Source organism: Balaenoptera ricei, chromosome 3 (genome assembly GCF_028023285.1).
Source record: "Balaenoptera ricei isolate mBalRic1 chromosome 3, mBalRic1.hap2, whole genome shotgun sequence".
Taxonomy (NCBI): Eukaryota; Metazoa; Chordata; class Mammalia; order Artiodactyla; family Balaenopteridae; genus Balaenoptera; species Balaenoptera ricei.
The window spans coordinates 100,334,068-100,340,735 of NC_082641.1; the positions used below are offsets into that span (position 1 = coordinate 100,334,068).

Here is a 6,668-nt window from a genome sequence, read left to right on the forward strand (position 1 = left end):
TCAGCTGAGTATTAGATGCTGGGTAGTGTCAGAGGTGCTGACAGCTCCATCTTTCTGAGGGAAAGGAAATTCTGGGTCCTGAACTTCAGTTGCAGTCCTGACCCAAGAGTCAAAAATGCTTTCATCTTGAAGGATGTGATGATAATTATGGACTATGTTTCCATGATTCTTAAATCTCTTTCCAGACATGAATCCTATGTTGTTCCTTATTAAAGTTATTGGAAGTGCAGGGAGGGGGAAGGAGCTATAATTGAAATGGGCAGGAGTGGCAGGAAGAAAATTAGTTCAGAAAGTCACGCAGAATTTTGTATATATGTTAAGTATCTAGTAGTTACATTATACTTCATTTTTCTTTAGCTCAAGGTGGGAGATTTGTCTTAAGAATGTCCATTGCTTGTACCAGAACGGCTTTAGGATCATTTTCTTATTCTTTTTGTCCTGGTTAATTTTCATTTGAAAATTCATGATTTCATTGCTTAAATACAACAGATTATATTAAAATAGAGAAAATCAAAATTGCAAAATATCTTCTGGGTAAAAACGTTGTGGAAAAGCTATACTGTTAAAAAAAATCACTAAAATTTCCTAGTAATAACCAAATAAGAGAAAGAGGACAATACCACTTCAAAAAGGGGTAACCAAGCAAAGAGATAGAAGACTCTACCATAACTCAAGTTGCTCTTAATACCACCTTTACCCACCAAATCAGGGGTATGATGTGAGAGCAAAATAATGCAATCTTAATAATAGGTGAGTAGACAAAAGAGACTGAGTAGGGAAATCAGAAAAATATGGAAGAAAAAAATATAACCCACAGGAGGAAAACCTCTTAACTATTACCACTGAATTTCAGGCAGGGCTAGCTTAATGGGCATCATACCTGTGCACAAGGCCCCATTCCTAGAAGGACACCATGCTTGATTTCATACTCTGTTACCACAGTATTGAAATTCTTAACAGTTTTTGAACAAGGGGCTCTGTATTTTCATTTTGCACTGTATGCCGCTATTTATGTAGCTGGTTCTGATCTCTGAGAAAGAATCCACAGCTGGTCCCACAAGAGGGATTAGATGCAGGTTGGAAGAAAAACTAAATGAAGCACTAGTCACCATGAACACATATTAGAATCATCTGGTGGGCCTTTTAAAATTGCAATGCACAGGTCATGTTCCAGACCAATTAAATGAGTCTTGGTGGAGGTGAAGGCAGGGATAGTGGCGTGAAATGGGACAAGGCCACCAATGTTTTTTAAATATCCCCAGATATTACAATGTGAAAACTAGAATGATGACCACTGAAGGGGAGAAGAATGAGGACACAAACATGAAATCAGAAAAGGCAGGCACATTAAGAGGTCCAAGTGAAGTTCCCAAACTCGCCTGTGCATTAGTATTGATGTGTTGTTATTTTTTGTGTTTCTTTTTGACCTGAAAATTGTTGCTGGTGGAAGAGGGAGAGAGGGCAACTCAAATGATTGGGATGCTTTTCTTGAACAGGGCTTTATCTTAAGAGATCTGCTCTGAATTAAAGGAAGAGGACACCATCTCACACCTTATTACCAGTGTGTAGGGAGAACCCCAGTACAGGATATTTAAATTTTAGATGAGAGAGCAGGACCCAAGTCATCCAGGATATGGCCCAGCTGATATTTGTTAGTAATACCCAGATATCAATCTGCAGCTCGTAGGAAAACACAGATTCCCAATAAGATTTGTACTAGACTGATTATAAATTAACTACGTATAGCAGTAGAAATAGAAGTAAGCCTTAAATGAGTAGACCTATACACTGATATATAGATTTATAAATTATGGATTAAATAAGTTTTAATGCTCCCTCACTGATAGGGTGGGGAAGGAAGCAAGCAGTCCCTAGTCAAATAAGGTCTGTAGAGTTATAGATGTGCAACATTCCAGGGAAGGCAAAACAACTACGAAAATAGAGAAAGTGTGTCGGGTGTGATATTCTAAAAGCCTGTGAGTCACCGAGAAAAGTGGATACTCATGTTTGGGGAGAAAAAGTACTTCCATCAGAGAATGTTAGCAGATGCAACAGTAGTAATGTGAACTAATCTAATACTTTTTCCTTCAGTTTTTAGGAAAGATAGCCATTGGGGCTATCTGAGGATATTTGGGGACCAGCTGAGCTTGGTTATGGCTCTTATGGAATGTGGCCACATATTCTGGAATTGGATAGTTCTGGTCTTGTTATTTCATTAAACCTTGTAAAATACTAAACTAAAATAAGCCAGTCCTTTATCTCAAACTTAGCACTGGTGCTTAAATTCAAGTGCTAGGAGCACCATCATGTTGCCTCAGTCAGTTTTCAGCTCTTAACTACTTTGGATTAGTATAATGACCAAAGAAACAAATTCTTAGTAAGAAACGCATTGAGATTTCTGGTTCCTCAAAGTATGGTAAACTAGCATAGATCTAAATTCTTTCTCACACAATCTCCATTATGGACACAATGCAGAAGACCTAAGAAGGCTGATGGGTTTGTTAAACTATCATAAAACATGAGAAACACCAAGGATGAGAAATACAAGGTGGTTGGGTAACAGTGTGTCTCTTAAAACAGCATCCAAGGGTGGAATAGGGCAAAGCATTGTAAGTGTAAGTGTGATTGGGGAAAATGTTTTTAAGGATGCCCTGGTCTTCCTACCATTAACTTTTGTGGATTGGTGCTACAATATTTGTTTCCTAAAGCAGAAAATAACATCATCCAGCCTAGGGCTGACCAGGAATAGTGGGGATAGCATGAGGATTATTCTAGAACTGCCCAACTGTGGTATGCAGAGAATAACAACACAGCACAACATGTCATAGTGGCTACCTCATGGAAGAAGAACTGTCAGGGCTCTCTTCCTTTAGAATCAACCTCATCTCCATCCCCCAAAGTTGGAGGCTAGGGCTTAGACATCAGTTTTTCTGTATATGCTGAAATTACTAGGCTAACCAGCTGATGTCCAAAGGAAAAATAAGTTTAGAAAAAAGATAAACAAAAAGGTGTTTTAGCACAGCAACCACTATAAACAAAAGACAATAAAATGGACAATCTTAACCAGTTAAGGTAAATTTATAGAACAAGAAGAAATATAGGAAATGATATTAGAAGCGTTAATCAAGAAAAATAAGACATTAAAAGAATTGACTGGAAATGTTGAGTCAAAAAAATTGCATGATGAAAAAAAACAACAAATGAGCTGAATTGTAGAGTGGATACAGGTGTACAAAAGATACACGAACTAAGAGAAAAGGTCAAGGTGATAAACAGGGGACACACTGAGAAGAGGTTGGGCACTCATAGGGAATTGGTGGTAATGGAGCATTTCAGAAGGCACAATGAAAAGGGTTTTAGGAAAGTAAAATTGTTGGACTAGAAAAACAGCAATTACGAAGCATTATGAAGGTGCTGAATGGTACAAGGTAGAGTGGGGTATCTGACTACAGAAAAATATTTTGGACTTAATCTTCTCTTGGAGATTTTATAGCAGCCTTTCAAAATTGAGTGTTATTATACAAGTAACAGTGATTGGCATGAAGGGGGTGGAGAGAGAGGAAGTGCCAATAATTTATCCCAAGCATACCTTCTGTGCATCAGTTTGGAGTACTTTTTGATCAAAGGCAATCACTTTAGAGATCCTTTCAGGGTATGCTGGTCAGAATTGCTGATCATTTAGTAATATTACTGATGAGAGTGGAGAAGCTAGAAAGATGAAATATTTTAATGAGGTTAAATAATAGTTCATGAGGTAGAACAGAAATCTGTATTTGTTTTGGCAGTGTTGAACTTTACCTGATTCCTATGCTCCTGGAAAGCAGTGATGATTAAGAATTCCCTACCTTTTTGTGTTCTAGGAAACACCCTTTTCCATATGACTTAGATATACCCGTTGCGGTGATCCCCTTGATTACCTATGACAATGCCAGACGCCGATGCTCTAAATCCCCTCTAAAATTCCTCTAAAGAATCTAAACATTTGTTGTTTAATAAACAATTAACTGCACTGTTTGTTCTCACTGATCAATCTGAACAAAATGCCCACGAATGTGGCTTATCCAACATTTAGTTAGGCTTTTCTTCTTTCCTCTGAACTTTGACTTGCCCTTGAGGTTATGCAAACACTGGAACATGAAACAACTCTTCCTTTATTGCCCCTCCCAAGAACTGGGACTACAGAGAAAAACATTTCTTGCTCAACTGTCTGATTTTGCCACCTGTTCATCCTACTCTCTCACACCTAGTTCCTGCTAGTCTTGTTTAGTCCTTCCTAAAAAACAAACAAAACACCTTTTCTGTCTGACTTTTAAGACACTTATCAATTGGATGGTCAGAACATTCTCTCTATTGCAATAGTTCCCCTTAATAAAATCTTTTATTACTTATGTCCATACTTGCATGTTTTATTTGACAGTGTACATATTATGTTGTGTTTTGCCCATCGACATCTCTGGTGATGCTTGCTCACTTAAATTAGAATTTAAAGAGAGACCAGAGCTATGAGTGTTGGAGTTATAAACTGGAGATTCCTTTGCATGAAGGTGGGAGGTGACAGGTGATAGCTGAAGTAATGAAGTAAATGAAAATTTTCAGAAGAGCTTGTAAATAGAGAAAAATAGACAGTTTTGGCTGGAAATTTTAGACATTAAATTTAAAAAAAAAATCAAGAAATTGTAATAGAGGAAATGAAATAAAGTAAGAAATATTTTCCTTTTTTTTTTCATTTAAGTGATTAGCTCCATGAATAACTAGACTTAATTCAAATAAATATTTAAGAAACAGCATGATGTAGTAGAAAAAACATTAGAAATTAAGAGATTTGGAATCTCCTCCCAGTCTACCAATAATCATCTCTTCAACTCTAAAAGTAATTTACTTTGTTCATCTATTAAATAAAAAAAGTGAAATTGATATCTTCAGGGTATTATCTGTCTAAAAATCTATGAATCAAAAAAGTCAATGTTTTATCTTCACCAAGATTCCATGGATTTTGTCAAAAATGAAAAGGATGATAAAAGCTGCTGTCAAAGCTCCGAAACTTACAAGACTGCTGAAGTTAAGTCTTTAAAGAATGCTTTAGAAAAAAATCATTCCAAGGACACTTTGTGTTTAAATGACAACGTCAGTAAGATATAGCATGAAGGAATTATTATCAGTGAGCAAAAAGAGAAAGAAACCAAAGTGAAACCAGAGAAACCAATGAATAATCCAAAAGAAATTATCAAGGTGGAATATGGTCCCAAAGTAGTGGATATTTCAAATTCTTCATCAAAGCCTTCTGAAAAGGATTTTGTAGTTCCCTCCAAACCCTAGAAGACCCTTGCCAACCACAGAATGGAAATGTTAAGTAACCCCTGCCAAAATAAAGAGTATGATAGCACTTTTGGTGGTGAGAATGATGGGAAAAAATTACATGAAGAAGAAAAGTTTTGCACACAGTCTTTCATGTATGATGCTAGTGATAATGGTGATGCCTTCTTCATTAGGAAAATCATTCTTCATTATGAAAGAAGGAAAATAGTTGCCATTTTTCAGTTAAGGAACAAAAAAAACACAAAAAGTGTTACTCAAAAAAGATATTCTTGAAACCTATTGAGATATAAGAAATAACAAAAACAAGTCAAATACAGAAGCCAGGAAGTTTGAATCAGTGCTTTTAGTTTCTTTTCTGGATTAAAAGTTCTAGAAGAAATTACAGAGAACAAGTCTCCTAAAATCAAAACTCCAGTTTTCAACAAAATGAACCTCAAATGAAGAATCAGTTTCTTTAAAAATATAAAACACAAATTATAGGTACCCCTTCAACCTTCATGGGAAGCAAGCAAGAGGTAAATAGAGTAGCAATCTAAAATTGTTGTTTTAGGGGAATTACAATGTACCCGATAATTTAGTAGTGAGCTCTTTTTGTGAACATTTCCATCTAAAAATTATTTTTCTGTTTTTTTCTCACTAACCTATTATTTAAAGGTGTATTTGACTAAGTCTCTTTGAAGGAGTTATAGAAATGTTTGTTTTTGTCTTTGTTTTCCTTTTTTAAGTGCGTTCAATTTATGTTTACATAAGCCTTTCACAAATCAAGCACATACTTAAGATTTTTAATAATATGCTCCAGAATGTTTCCTCTATGAACTAATTTTTGGATTATAACTATCTCATATTTCTCATTTGTGCTTATCATGAAGTGTATTTCACTGGTTCAGCTCTGTGGCTTTTTGCCTTGAAAAATAAATGTCAAGATATATTTAAAATAATAATAAAAATTCTGAGGAAAATGTAGCTATTTAAATAGATTATCTTTCATGGTAGCAACAAACTAAAAATCTATAAAAGATGCACAAAAAGGAAAAAGAAATCCAAATATAATATTAAGAAACAAGACCCATATATATGCTAGCTACAAGAGACTAACTTCAGATCTAAAGACACAAACTGACTGAAAATGAGAGGATGAAAAAAAGATTTTCATGCAAATGGAAACAAAAAGAGAGTCAGGGTAGCAATACTTATATCAGACAAAATAGACTTTAAAACAAAGACTGTATAAAGGGACAAAGAAGAACATAACATCATGATTAAGGGACTATTCCAAGAAGAAGATATAACAATTGTAAATATATATGCTCCCAACATAAAAGCACCTAAATACATAAAGCAAATGTTAACAA

At 35.3% G+C, this 6,668-nt stretch overlaps 1 pseudogene; it reads left to right on the forward strand.

The window, feature by feature from the left end:
* Positions 1 to 5,002: 5,002 nt before the first annotated feature.
* On the forward strand, positions 5,003 to 5,889 carry LOC132363376 (serum response factor-binding protein 1-like; annotated as a pseudogene).
* The last annotated feature ends 779 nt before the right edge of the window (positions 5,890 to 6,668 follow it).